The sequence below is a fragment of the Sciurus vulgaris genome (genome assembly GCF_902686455.1).
Source record: "Sciurus vulgaris genome assembly, chromosome: X".
Lineage (NCBI taxonomy): Eukaryota > Metazoa > Chordata > Mammalia > Rodentia > Sciuridae > Sciurus > Sciurus vulgaris.
The window spans coordinates 14366920-14382308 of record NC_136471.1 but is presented as its reverse complement, the minus strand read 5'-3'; the positions used below and the strand labels follow the sequence as shown (position 1 = coordinate 14382308).

General features: G+C 37.5%; 1 pseudogene across 1 annotated transcript; it reads right to left on the bottom strand.

Moving 5' to 3' along the window:
• Positions 1-4241: 4241 nt before the first annotated feature.
• On the bottom strand, positions 4242-6026 carry LOC306651517 (growth arrest-specific protein 7-like; annotated as a pseudogene). Its single transcript has one exon. The product of its transcript is annotated as a growth arrest-specific protein 7-like (transcript).
• Between the last annotated feature and the right edge of the window lie 9363 nt (positions 6027-15389).

Genomic DNA, 15389 nt, shown 5'->3' with positions numbered 1-15389 from the left:
CAGCTGAATGGGCTACAGGGAAGTGGGACCTAGTTGGAGATTGTAGGTCACTGGAGATATGCCATGGAAGGGTCTCTCTTGACCCTAGCCCCTTTCTCTCTCTATCTCTCTATGCTTCCTGATGCCATAAGCTTAGCAGCTTTCCTCTTTCATACCTTTCTGCTATAATCTTCTATGTCACCTCAGGTCCACAGAAATGGAGCCAGACAACCATGCACTGATACTTTTGAAACCATGAGCCAAAATAAACCTTTCCTCCTCCAGGTTGTTTACATCAGGTATTTTGACCATAGCAATGAAAAGTTCACCAACACAGGCAGGATTGTGGTTTGGACATCTGAGAGATATGGGCAAGCAAGTAGAGGGTATATTTTAAAGGGTCAACATAATAATTGAGCATATAATTTAAACTGGGACAGTAAAGTAAGGGATAGTGAACCACAGTAGTACATACCATGGCTAGGCTTCTAACTTCATCCTCATTACTCAAAAGAAGAGCTTAAAGAATTCCAATAAATCATGAGAGTTTTAGTATTATTCATCAAGTTGTAAAGAAACTGAATGAGGTAGTATATAGAGCCCCAGAAATGGCAGGATTCATCACCTTTTCCAAAGGAACAACTTAAGTAGAGGAGATAAGTGAGTCAAATCCCACACAACTGGGATACAATGCTGGCTGAGTGGCCTTTGATATATTTAATAGGATTTTTAAAAAGTAAGTCACCAACAGAGGTTTTTCTGCAAACACCCATGTAGCACCAACTGAATGATCTACCCAAACCACTGAAAAATGGAGTTTTGAGATAAGACTAGATTCCCCACTTTGCCATTTCTTTCTGGGTTCTTGTCTCACAAATTTTAAAGAGTAAAATCCATGGACAATCATGGAAGGTAACAGTAAATGGAGCAGATTTATTCATTTAAGAGAAGAGACAGAACTTTCACCATGCAGGAAGGAAACTTATAGCAGAAAAACCCATTTTGGTGTATTAGCTTAGGAGTTTATATGTGGTTCTGGATAGAGCATGGAGCAAAAGCTATGCAAAACAGACATTGAAAAACTATCAAGGATAATGCCTCCCTATAACTTCCATCTAGGTTCACCCCACCTTCCTGTTTTCCCACCTTGGGACAAAAGAGTTGGCTGGAGGTGTTACCACAGGTGAGCTTCAAGGTCTTTTATATTTGAAATAGTGACTATGAATATTTCTATGGGTTAGTTTAATTGCAAAGCAACAATACAAAAATACTACTACAAAAAAGGAAAAGGGGAGGGAAAGAAAGGGGAGAAGAACAGAAGGAAGACTCATCTCTTCTGGAGGCATACACAGCCAAAAAAAAAAAAAAGAAACAGTTATTTTTCTAGAAGGGTTTTATGCTATAAAAATGGTAAATAAAGCAGAATATAACAAAATCAGAGAATAAGGAGAGAGATGACAGGGCTAAGAAAATCAAATGAAACTCCAAATATTCTTAATAAAGATTATAATAAACAAATTGGAAATATCAAGAAAATAGAACCAACTGAATAGAGGAAATATTTGAGATAATGAAGGTAGATGTACAGGAGGAAGTCTTTAAACAAGTAAAGGAAAATAATAAATAAAGCAGACAGATAAAGATGATCTGACAGTTGGGTCTCTAAAGTAAGGAATATTTCCATGAAGGAAGAATTGGGTCTTCCAATCAGAGAACACACTACTACATACTAGGAAACATTGGCACAATGTAAAAGCCATCAAAATATATCCTGGCTAAGTTGTTAAACCTGAAGTATGAATAAAAATAATCTAAATATTCAAGAAGAAAAAGCAATTTATCTACAAGGGGGAAATTCTCAGTGGTCTCAGACTCTTCCCTAGAAACTTTTAGTGCTAGAAGATAGAGAATCTTAAAGGAAAGTAAATGTAACTCCAAAATACTTTACCCAGAAAAGTCACTCAAGTATAAAAGCAACAGGCAGATATTCTCAGACATGAATAAATTAAAAACTTGGGAAATGTAGAGCCCTAATGAGTTCTTTTTTAAAAAATACTACTTGATAATGAAATTCAGTCAAGCAAGAGGGGAATCTAATGAGGAACTCAGGACAATATAAAGTAATGGAACAGTAAGCACTGAATCCAATTAAATGTAAAACTTAACTGAGAGAATTATGATTACATAATAGCATGTAAATATTATAAGCCCTGATGAAATAAAACAAAGACAAGCAGTCAAAATTGAGAGGTATAAGGGAGGCAAGTGGGAGAAGGGGTTAAAAGATCTACATAGTTCATTTCTGAAAGTAGTGAATTTATCCATACTGTTTATAATTGAGATATGGAGTTCTACAACATATCATGACTTCAGTATTCTAATGATCTTTATAACCTGTATTCTTTATCTTAAAGGAATCTCTTTTCTCTTATAGCCAAGAAACATTAACCTATGTTTTAATAGTTCCTTAATGTTATTTTAACTTGTTAAATTTAGGGAAAATCAAACCTACTAGACTTATTAAAATAGCAACAGGCTTCTGTATGATCACTTTTCTTTTGCCTTTGTTTCTATCTATACACACACACACATCGGTTCATTCTCCTACAGTTACCTGAGAGCTACCTATAATGATGGCTATAGAGTGTGATGTCACCATTTACCTCTAAACATTGGGATTTGATATTTTTTAAAAAATCTTTTTACTTCTTTGTAGTATTAGCCTGTGTCATTTTTTGAAAAAACCATGCCTATTAAAACTAATCAGAGGATCACTGTATGGTAGAGGGAGAAGAAAGAAAAATAATTCACTAAATATTTGTTTTTGACCCGAAAATGAGGCTTTAACTGTAAGTCTCCCATGTCAGAACTATTTTACAGGGTCATCACTTTGAGCAATTTCAAATTGATTTAAGTTATTGAACATGTGCTGCCTATACTGTTCCAACATGTAATTTTTTCTCCTTCTGCTTGTGGTAAAATAAACCCTAGTCAAGAAAACATTGACAAAAGACATAAATTATCCTGTGAACTCCAGGGGGACTAGGGCTTTTATTGTCTACAGCAGTGGTTAAGGAACTGTTCAGAGATAGAAAACACAGGATGCAAGTGGTAACAGCTTTGTGAAACTCTGTTGCAGATTGCTGGAGGTACAACCATCCTGGTCTTCCACTATTCAACACACATAATCATACCCTGTGTCGCAATACATCATCCAAGGCAGAGCCTGAGGGAGACAATGCCTATTTCTAAATAATAATATTTCTGAGACTCTAAGTCAAGTGACTCTGGGTCATTTTTATTCATACACTTATAGATCTGAAGATTAACTACTAGCCCATTGAAAATAACACTAAAAAGGTATGTACCCGTGGAAATATTCATAGGAACTGGGAACAATGTTCCTCCCCTTTAAAAGCAGGTAAGTCCTGCCCTCAAGGATGAAAACAGACAGCTTTAGAAAAAGAACTTCCCCAGCAGAAAAATTGCAAAAAGAGTAGAGGGTTCACATATATTCTCCTTCTGCATTCCTTTAATGTTAACATCTTATATAACCATAGTATAACATCAAGACGAGGAAATAAAATTGACAAAATACCATTAATCACATGCTTTAAAACTTCACCAGTTTTTCTACTACTGTTCTCTTTTCTGTTCCAGGCTTCCACCTTGCATTCAGTTGTGATTTCTATTCAGTCCTTTCTGACCAGCAACAATTCCTTAGTCTCTATTTGACTTTCATAACCTGGATACTGTTAAAAACAGTAATGACAAGTTATTTTGCAGAATGAGCTTTCTATTTGGGTTTGCCTGATGTTTCCTCATGATTAGATGGAGATGTGAAATATCAAGAAGTAATGTTATATTCTCCTCAGTGCATACTATCAAAAGGTACACCATGCTTATATGTCTTATTCTCATTAATACTAATCATGATTACTTGGATAAGGTAGTATTTGATTGGCAAAGTTAACACCTTCTCTTTTCAAATGGTAAACACTTTAAGAAATTTTAAGACTATGCTAACATCCTGTTTCTTCTCATTGACCTAATGCTTCTGTTACCCACTGGTGGCTCTAACCTATAAATAATCATCACTGTATTATTTGCCTAATGGTGATTTGTATTTTGTTCTTTCCTTCTATATATATTTATTGGAATTTTCTATAAGGAAAACTGCTATTTTTCTTCAGTTTATTTATTCATTCAATAATTTATATTCATATGGGTTAATGGATACTTATTTTTTTTCCAGCCTCGGTTTGTTCTCAGAGCAACAAGCTTGGCATGGGGTTTGTCTTGGAGACAAGGACAGGGTTGCAGGTCTGTCTTCTTGGCCTGGGAATATTTGGGATCCCCCAGTTGGGCCATCCAGATCACCCTTCTGGAATCGCCAGCTCTCTCCTCTCTCCTCAGTGGACAGGAGAGTGGGTGGGAGGGCAGCTTCACCCAGCAGGAGACAACATCTCCTCTCCATGGGACACCCAGCCTCTCCCCTGGGCAGGACCCCCTGGGCCACACAGGCCTGTCTAGATCTCCATGTCCACAGGGCAAATGTTGCCCGTTTTGTGCTCTCTGACCCACAGCTCTCTGTCTTTGGCTGGGTCCACTTTTCGAAGCAGTTGGTCCACAGGCTCAACTGTGCTTTGGTTGAACATGTCCATCTTGTGCTGCAGCTGTGTGTACTGGCACAAATGTTGCCAGATCATCTCCACCCTCTCCACTTCCAGTCGCTCCAGCTCCAAAGTGGTGGTCACCATTTCGTCAAACCACTCGGACTGGGCCTGCTTGTAGAGGTCCACCCAGCGCATGAGGTCATCCCCAGCCTGTGTGGACTTCCTCTGTGCCTTCTTGATGCCCTCCTCTGTCTTCTTGCTCAGCTTGATCTCCAGCTGCTGAGTCTTCATCTCCAGGTCTCTCTGCCGCTCTGTGAGGGCTTTCTGGGCCTTCTCCACTGATGCATAGCGGCTGGCGAGTTGTTTGCGGAGATCAGCAATATGGTGGTTACACTTTCTCATGTCTTTCTTGAAGTTCTCACGAAAGTTCATTAGAGGCTTCTCTACCTCGCTGTGCAGCTTGACGGAGAACTTGAGATGAATTTCTGCTTCATCTGCCAGGCTCTTCTTCACCTGGGCCCATGCTTCTCCCAGGGAGCCTTCCTCCTGCACAGCCAACAAGTTCTGAGAGAGCTTAGCCAAGTTCTTTGCATGTTCTTCTTCAATCTTTATCCCCTCTCAGACCAATTCAGACATTGCTTTCTGCATTTGTTTGCCCTTCAGTTGCTTTTGGAGCAACAATTTGAACCCCACCATGGTGCCTTTGCCTTGGGGGTCTTTCTTATCAGCCCAGAAGTAGTCACAGTAGCGCCACTCCATTGGCTTCAACAGCAGCTGTTCAGGCATTGCGTCTGGGTGAGGGAACGTCACACAATTTATCATCTTCTCTGTGTGGTCACCTTTATTTTCAAAATTATGTATTTTGTCGTCATTGCCTGAAGTTCTGTCTTCTAAGTGGTCTCCTCTGTTGGTGCTACCTTCCAGTGAATTTTTATTTTGGTTTATTGATTCCTTCATTTCAAAGATTTCTTCTCAGGATCTTTACCTCTTTCTTTAAGATATCTTCCTTCTCCTGAAACATAGCTCTGATTTCACTCTTTATATCCTCCTTAAAGTGGTGATGCAGTTTTACTAAGTAAATTCTGAACTCCTTCTCTGACATTTCTTCTACTGGTTTGTCAATGGAGTCAATAATTGGAGCATCCTGGTTTGTTTGGAGTGCTTTATTCCCTTTTTTTTTTTTTTTTTTTTTTTCATTTTGTTTGTGTGTCTTCCCATCTAGCCGTGGGGATTTGAGGTAGTACAGTTTCTACCCTGTAGATTTATAGTCTCCCTGAAGGTTTCCAGTACCTCACAAATCTGGGTTTCAGTTTCCATAGGCTCTGCCATGCTGCAGTCCCAAGATGGCTCCTGGACCACAGACGATGGATGAACTCCAGTGGAGAGTGAAGGATATGGAAATAGGCATCAGGGAGGGAACCTCCTTTCCAGTTTCCCTCTGGATACTTATTTTATTCTAATTTTCCAATTTTGTCATTATTTGTTTTATTGCTCAAAATGTCCCATATTTGATCAGTAGAAGCTCTTTCAGGTTGGATTCCATCTTCTTTTGACATGTTCCTATCTTTTTGTGTGGAAGTTTTCTTATTTTCTAGCACTGGAAAGTGTTCCAGGATGATCTTGTATTTTCCACACCCCAACTCTGGAATCAGTCACTTTCTCAAGGAGTCTTGGTTCCCTTTTTTGGAGTGCTATGTTTTGAAACCAAGGTCTGGATATTAAGTATTCTTACTTCTAGTGAGTTGTCATTAGTCCTAGTCCTCTCAGAGGATAAAACTGGGAAATATAGGAATGTAAACTAATCTGTGAATGAACATATCAATATCTATTCCTATGTCTATCTCTATCTCTATTAAAAAACATGAATTCATACTGATACTTATGAATCCATTTCAACACTTCAAAGTTCATTCTAGCCTTCCCTCTTTCCTTATTTGTAAACATCTTTCTCCACCAAAAAGAAAATTGGTTAATAATTAAAAATTGGATAATAGATCCATTTACTTGTTCAATCTTGATCACATAAATTTGTTAAAAAATTTCTGAACAATACCCCTGTGAATAACATTACCAATAAGAATACAGTATTGGTACATATTTTTATCTTTGATCTTATAATATCCAGTCAGAATACTGTTTTTCAAACTTATTATCTATTGTTACATAACAAATTTCCCCCAAAAACTTATTAATTAAAAACAAATTTTTCTAACAATATCTGCAGGTAAGAAATCTGGGCATGGCTTTATTGGATACCTTTAGCTCATGATTTCTTGACAAGGTTCCAGTCAAGGTGTCAATGAGGGCTGAATTTATCTTACAACTTAACTGGGTGAGGACTCATTCCCAAGTTCATTCATGTGGCTGTTGACAAGGCTCCATTCCTCCTGGCTGGAAAAAATCAATTTTTTGCCCCATAGGTCAGCTCAAAACATGGTAGCTACCTTCTGTCAAAGTGAGCAAACAAGCAAGAAGGGGTGCCAAAGGCAGAAGCCACAATCTTTTTGTAATCTAATTTCAGAAGTGATACTCCATCATCCCTGCCACATTCTTTTCACTGGAAACAATTACTAAATCCTGCTCAAACTCAAGGAGAAGAGATTACACAAGGGCAAGAATGTCAGGGGGTGAGGATCATTACAGGCCATCTTAGAGGCTACCTACCACAGTTACTTAGGCCAGTTCTTTTCTTCCAGATCCATTTCATTATGACTATATTATTCATTTTAAATAGAATTAGGTTCATTTGTTATGGTTTATATTCTAATTGAATCTTTCCTCCCTCCATCTTCTTGATTTTACTTATTGAGTCACCTATCATATGAAATGTTTCCAGGGTTCTAAGAGTCAAGAGTATATTTTAAAAAACACTGAGAAATATCACTACCTCCTTATCCTTATCACCTCATTCACATGCTTCCCTTCTTTCCACCCATTTTTCACCCAGATCCTGTAGATAACCAGTCTTTATTTTCTGGTTTACCCTTTCTGTATCTTTTGTACAAATACGGGGATATGTCTATATTGTCTTATATCCCTTTCCTGCTCTCATGAAGAGTAGAAATTACTGGTGGCCCTTTATACTTGTCTTTTCACATAACAGTATACCCTGGAATTCATTCCAAATCAATTTACTAGAGATCTCCCTAATTCATTCTGATAGATGTATAGTACTCCATTTTGTGGGTATACCACAATTTATTCAACAATTTGGAAAGAAGAATTTTGACTACCCCTTTTGACCAATCAATACTCTCTCAAATATTTAAGGGTAATTTTTCAAGCAATAACTAGGGAAAAAGATTATGCTTCAACTAGGCCTCTCTGCAGATAAGAAAAGCAATATATTAATTCTTATTGCTTAGCAGGGAAAACTAGAAATCCTCACAGCCCACTGGTGGCCTTTTGAATTGAAATACCATTTTGAAAGTAGTATAGCAATATATAAGAGCCTCCATTTTTGACTCACTAATTCAACTCATGTGAATTTACTCTAAGAAAATGATTTAACAGAAGGGGAAATCTTGAAGCAAAAGGAGGTTCATAGAAAATATATAGTGGACTGGGGATGTGACTCAGTGGTACAGCACTTGCCTAACATATTTTGGGCTCTGGGTTCAAGCCACAGGGGGAGGGGGAGAGAGAGAGAAAAAGAGGGAGAGGGAGAGGGAGAGGGAGAGGGAAAGGGAGAGGAAGAGGGAGAGGGAGGGAAGGGGAAGGGAGGGATGGGATTGAGAAAATCTCAAAATCATAAAAGTAACCTAAATGTCTAATAATGAAGTCTAATAAAGATTCATCAATACAATTAACTGAATACTGTGTGGCAACTAAAATTATTATGCAAACTGCAACCAGTGAAGGTTTTAACATAATATTAAGTGAAAACGCAGGACACAAAGCAGTGTATTATGATTGCAGTGATGCAAAATTGAAATTAGAAGCTGTTTGTGGCTGCACTAAAATGGGTTGATTCCAGAAAGTGACTGCTTTGACAGGTAGGACATTGCCCAGTTCCCCTTGCATTCTTTTTTTAAATATTTTTAGTTGTAGATGGACATGATATCTTTATGTATTTTTTTATGTGGTGCTGAGGATTGAACCCAGTGCCTCACACACGCTAGGCAAGCACTCTACCACTGAACCACAACCCCAGCCCCTCCCCTTACATTCATGCGAAGCTATGTGAATGAGTTCTGGCCAATAGAATTATATAGAATTTATGTGATCAACTTCCTGTCTGGTTCATCAACATTTCCCATGTGATTTCTTTCCTTGTCTGTGAGTGAGATATCAATACCTGGAAAACATGTGTTGAAGATGGCAAAATCTCTGTGAGTCTGAGTCCATTGATTGTGGGGGAGAGCCTCACCTCTACTGACTGAGATTTAATGGGCAAGAAATAAATATCTAGTATGATAGTCCACTAAGATATAATCTGTCTGTTACAGCACTCAGCATTAACATCCTGTGCATCATGGTAGAATTAGTAAATGATTTTACATTAAAAATTTTCTTTAATGCTATTATTTTACCATCTGACAATAAAAAAATAATATAACTATTCAATCTGCTAAAAAATTTAAAAATAAACAAGTGAGTCATTAGTACTCTTCCCTATGGTACTTTATCAGGAAGATGGCCAACAGAGGCCAAACAAGCATTATACACCTGATTAGACTAAGTAGAGTTTCATAATACTCCTTGATAAGGGTTTTGGAAGTGTATTTATGGTCCTGTGACTCTCAAGATGCTGTACTCCCGGGGCTGCTAGAGCCAACAGGAATACAAAATCTAGGAAGCCAAGAGTGTCAGAGATTTGGGGATATAAAAGATGACTAGCAATATATCAAAGCATCACCTTAATCCAATTGTTCAAGCAAAGATGTATTAGACTGAACAGCTGCCTTGGGCCTGTCAGAGATTGGCTGACCCAATGCTCCAGACTCTGACAAAAGGAGGCCATGGGCTGTATATTACCAGCCTTAATATCTGCAGCCACATCTACAAACAGCATCACTTCTTGTGTTAGAACTCCTGCTACCAGTTTGCCTCCTGCGCCTTTGTGCTGATGTGCTGGTGGCTTACTACATGGTTCAGAAGTCAGAACTTAGATGGTCCACATAACAGATAAAGAAACCTACACCTTTTTAAAGCCCAGATGAAAGACAACCCCCTTCAAAAAGCCACCCCTTTCCTCTCTCCTGTGACTGCAGCAAGGGGAAAAAAATCTGACTCATTTGAGCTCTCAGAATTTTTTTAGTTTGTATTGTTTTTTTTTATTGCCTTAAATATACATCTCTTCTCCCCTCTTGCCATCTCCTTCAAAGCAGGGACCGTGTCTCTTATTTACCATCTTCTCATTTCAGGGTCTACAAAAGGGTCAAAGGAGTCCTCTATCCCCATTTAATGGATTTGAAATGATTTACAAATACCCAAATAGACAATACATTTCAATTAGAGAATGCTTCCACTTTAGTAATTCACTGATCTAAAGATGCTGGTGTGTTTCTGAATGTAATAAAAAATTTGTTTTAGTTAGGAAAAATTCCCATAGAAATATCTTTCCTGGTTAAACTGACTTTGTCAGTCATATCAGACTTTCTAACAAATCACACACTTTTTTCTTCATATTTTTTCTTCATATTTGGTTGCAAATAATTGATTTCACTGGTTTTCTTTCCCATTGAGGTAACCAATTGTGCAAATGATCAGTTGTTCAGACTCATCCCCTGCCTTATATGAATTTAATAAGAGCTCTCCTTTACTGGATCTATACTATCTTTGGGAACCTGTGAAATGTTAATAAACTTTAAACTTATTTCCATTTTACAGATAGAAAAACTCTGTGAAGTTAGTTGATTTTTCCTGTCTTGTGGTATGTAAATGACAGCATGAGGATCTGAATTCAATTGTTTGATTCCAAAATCTACTAGGCCAAGATTTGTGCTGTGAGAGAAAAAAAATGAAACTTAAGTCTTAGTGGTTTCTCTGTCTTTGTGGAGCAGATCCTGTCCTTTAGCTATAGTGGCTGAAGTATCAGACAACATAATCTCTTTATTAGTCCCCAGGAGGAGCTAAAGTGGTGTATGTTGGGAGACTTCCATTTGTGGCAAACAGAATCATTCAGGGTTATATAAGTTTCCTCCTCAAATACCATAAAGTGAGTGCAAAGGAATAAAACAGGACAAGTTTACAAGACAGGGATACTATAAAGAAACAGAACATTCAGAAAACAAGATACACTGTGGTGGATTAAGAATTAAATAGAGTTTGTTTCAAAGAATATGGAAGAGTTGGAGGCTTAAATTGAGACAATCTGATCTGCTTAACTGCAGACTGGCTGGCCAGATAAACTGAGGAGGAGGTATGAAATGCCCCCCTCTTAACACCAGAAGCACTCAGGTATCCAAACGAAAGACTGCAGCACTGGGCCTTCTCAGGCTACTATCCCAACAGACTCTAGGGAGTAGTGCTGCATTAATTCTATGTCCACAGTGTCAAGCATTGTTCTGCCAACTCCCCAAATGCAGATGTTTGAAAGGACACTATCTCTAGTCCTACCTCTAGTACATGTTTTTACCTTGACCAGCTCAGTTTAATCACTACGCAACTGCTTTGATATAAATGAAGAACCTAAGACATAGGTCAGAAATCATTGGCATCACTAACTTTTTAACCCAGGTAAAATACAAATTCATTCTTTTGTAAGAAACATATCCTCCCCAAAATGGACAGCAAAAATCCTAATTTAATAATGGTCTCATAGGACAGAATTGATATCCATTTCAATGTCTCATCCCATTAGGGCATGTGATTGGGCCAGCAATATTTCTGACCCTATTTTATGGAAAGATTGGGTATCATGGAGATTTTCTACATTTAGTCTAGCAGAGACAAGGAAAACTGATCCTTTACTGTCCTTTCATGACTGAAAACAGAAGACAAATTTATAGTCAAGATATTTTAATTCTCAGGGTTTGGTCTAGACTAAAATTATTTTTGGAGAATATTCCACACTATATCACATATAGATCATCTAATTCAAATATTTCTCTCTCTCTCTCTCTCTCTCTCTCTCTCTCTCTCTCTCTCTCTCTCTCTCACACACACACACACACACACACACACACACACACACACACACACACACACAAATTATAACAAAGCAACCGAGCTCTCAAATTAAATGCAGAAGAATTTGGATGATATTACTAGAACTGAATGCTTGAAAATGTTATATTGCCTTCACTGGTCTTATTTTACAAAGTCATTAACGGGCCAGGCCTTGTCCATACACAGAAAATTCTTGTACATTTGATTCAGGTAGACTTCCTTCAGTATCTGGCTTCTCTCTTGAAATCCCAATCAGAAAACTGGTAGTTAAGAAGGTTGTAGTAGGTCTGTTTTTTGATTGTAAAAGTTTTGTTTTTAGCTTTTTGTTTGTTTTGGAAGTAGCCTTTTACATCTCTTAGAAATTAAATTGAAAAGGAACATTTCCCATTAGTGTCAACGATACCCTCCATGAATATGCTTCCAGAGGATCACAGCAGCTGCACTTGCCAATACTGTCCTGAACACACAAGCTGTCCCAAAGAGGGAGTCACAATGGGGAAAAAGAAATAATAAAGATTTTATCATCAACTTTCATTTACTGAAAATCTTCTCCTGCTTTTCAAAGCTTCATTGTTCACACACAGTTGGTCATTTTATTCTTCAGCAACATAGAGAATGCATGAGTTGCCTTAATCATTATTTGACTAGAACCAGGTGTAATATCAAAAATATTTAATAATCAGTACCCCACAGATACTGAACAATCAGAAAAGATGCAGGTCTGAGGGCCAGAGCTAGTTACTGAAAGTTTCTCGCTTCATCAGAACTTAATCCCTTAATTGCTAGATGCAAAGGAAGGAAGTAGAGAAGTTTTGTCCTGCCCATGCAAAGCAGCTGAATGTTGCAATGACTGGAACTAGATGTTAGGCTATAGCAATGAAACTTATTCCCTTAATTCAGCACAGAGAATATATGGAGTTACCATTCCCACTGGTAGAGGGGATTGTCATGTTCATAGTGATGGAAGTAGTCACAATTGTAGAAGTAGCAGGAGCAACAGCAGCAATTAAGCTACCATCAATTAAGGATGAAGCAGTAAACTCAGATTACATTTATTATCTCTAATCTTCATAATTTTTCCAGATAAACAAAGTTTCAGCAACATTGAAGTAACTGGCTACAAGCTACAAAGCTAATACATGACAGAACCACTATGAGCACCTAAGCCTATGTGTTATGGTTTGGATCTTAAATGTCCCCCAAAATTTCAGATATTGAAGGCTTGGTCCACAGGTGGTGGCACTATTGGGAGTTGGTGGAAACTTTAGGAGGTGGGGCTTAGTTGGAGGAAGTGAATTATTGGGGGTGTACCCTGGAAAGGTATATTTTGTCCATGACATCCCTTTCCTCCCTGTCTGTCTCTCTCTCTCTCCCTCTCTCTCTCTCTCTCTCTCCCTCTCTTTCTCTCTCTCCCTCCCTCCTTCCTTCCATCCATCCCAACTGCCATGAGATGAGCAGCTTTGCTCCACCACATACTCCTGGCCATGATTTTCTGCTTCACCACAGGCCCAGAAACAATGGAGCCAGTCAACCATGGACTGACAGCTCTCAAACTGGGAGCAAAAATAAACCTTTTCTCCTTTAAGTTGTTTTTCTCAGATATTTTGTCACAGCAATGGGAAGCTGACTAAATGCACTATGCTGTTTCTCATATGCAATACTACCTCCAATGCAAAAGGAAATCAAAGAATAATGCAATCCACAAGGGGATTCCAATTTCATGACATAATTGTGACATGTGCTTATGCAATTGTGATTCTATTGTACACTTCTGACAAGAAAGGCTGCAGTTCACATAGAAATATTTGTCTGTAAAGACTAGTAAGTTTCAGCAATAAATTTAGAAATGGGGAAAAGTGATATACCAATGTTTTGGATGGTAGGTCACTCCACATTTTTGCATTCGAAGGGAAAGAATTCAAATACTTTAAGATGGCAAAACTCCCTCCTTTCCTCTAGCCTCTAATAATTTTAATAAGAATGTTTAGATCCTGGACTTGATTGACAAGTGTAGTGACTAACGTCTCCTCATAAGAAATTCATGTTCATTTTTAAACTTTGGAATATATAAAGAATATAAAAACCACCCACAATCCCACTGCCCAGAGATAACCAAGTTAAAATGTTAATATATTTTCTTCCAATCTTTTTACTATGCCCACATAGGCACCTACTTGTACATATATACACACAAATTCAGATCATGTATATATTTTAAAACTATGTCATATTATGGGCATTTTTCTAATAGCCATTAAAATATTAAAAAACAAATTTAAATATTTCTTAATATTCCAACATATAGTATGATTTAACCATTCCCCTATCTTTGGAGAACAGCAGTCCTTGGTCAGGAAATGAATGCTTATGTAAATAACATGACCTGAATTAAATGAAGAAGATTAAGAACCCCAAGATATTCCTTGGTCTTTGCAAGTTAATAGAATCCAGGGAGTCAGGAGAATCAAATGCAATATTTTTAGCCTTTTTAAGGACCCATTCATTTACAAATATATTTAGCCCTTGTTACTGATGTGTTGTGCTGAAAGGTGCCCCAGAGCAAGGTGTTTAAGATAAAGGCTCCAAAATGGAAGGAGTCACTCTCACATCTGTATACATCAGAAAACAGTACCAGAGAATACATCTTATGGAACACAATTGGCCCCAACAAAATCTAGCTTCTATCTAAGGAAAGTAGAGCATAATTTTTAAATAATATCTCAAAGTCATGATATTTAATTAACATGGGAAACCTGATCAGAAATTGACAATTATTTCTTTTTTTGTTGTCCTCTAAGTGATGACTCAATTGTTTCCAGCTTTACTGAGGTATAAATGAGTTTGAAAAACGTATGTATTTAAGATATAGAACATAACATTTTGACATACGTATACACTGTAAAGTGATTATCCCAATCAAGATAATTAACAAATCTATCTCCTCACATAGATACCTGTCTGAGTAGTATGATGTGCTTATGGGAAGAATGCTTAAGACTGACTCTTAGTAAACTTAAAATATATTTTATTATCAACTATAGACACCATGCTGTACATTAGGTTAATAGAAGTTACTCATATTATAAAGTTTGTACCTTTGACCAACATCTCCTCATTTACCCCACTCTCAAATGGTGGTAACCCCTCTCTATTTTTATGAGTTTGACATTTTTAGATTTCACATATAAGTGAGATCATGCAGCATATGTCTTTCTGTAGTGATGGTTAAATTTTAATGGGTATATTTCTTGTCCTAAAAAAGCATAAACTATAAGCTGGTGCAGTTATTGACATAAAGTGGTGCCCTACTATTCTCCACATACATTATTTAAATGTGGAAATGAAATGATCATATTTCTTATTGATGACTTTGGCTAAGGAGGATTTTGTGATTCCACATAATTCACCCAGAAATAGGAAACAGAGAGGGTTACTCAGGGATCTGAAGGTAGCTGAGGCACTCTCAAGGAACAATGTTTACAAAGAATAGTGAGCCAGAAACAGGTGGAAGTACACCCAAGTGTGGTGATGTCACTGGGAAGTGACTGCATAATCAGTCTCTTCATCTCCCAGTCTTTCTTCCACCTATGTGGTGCTATGTGACTAGTTCTGATCAATGGATTGAAAATAGAAGTGAAGTATATACAACTTCTGAATCAAATGTTGAATATTCTATCTTTT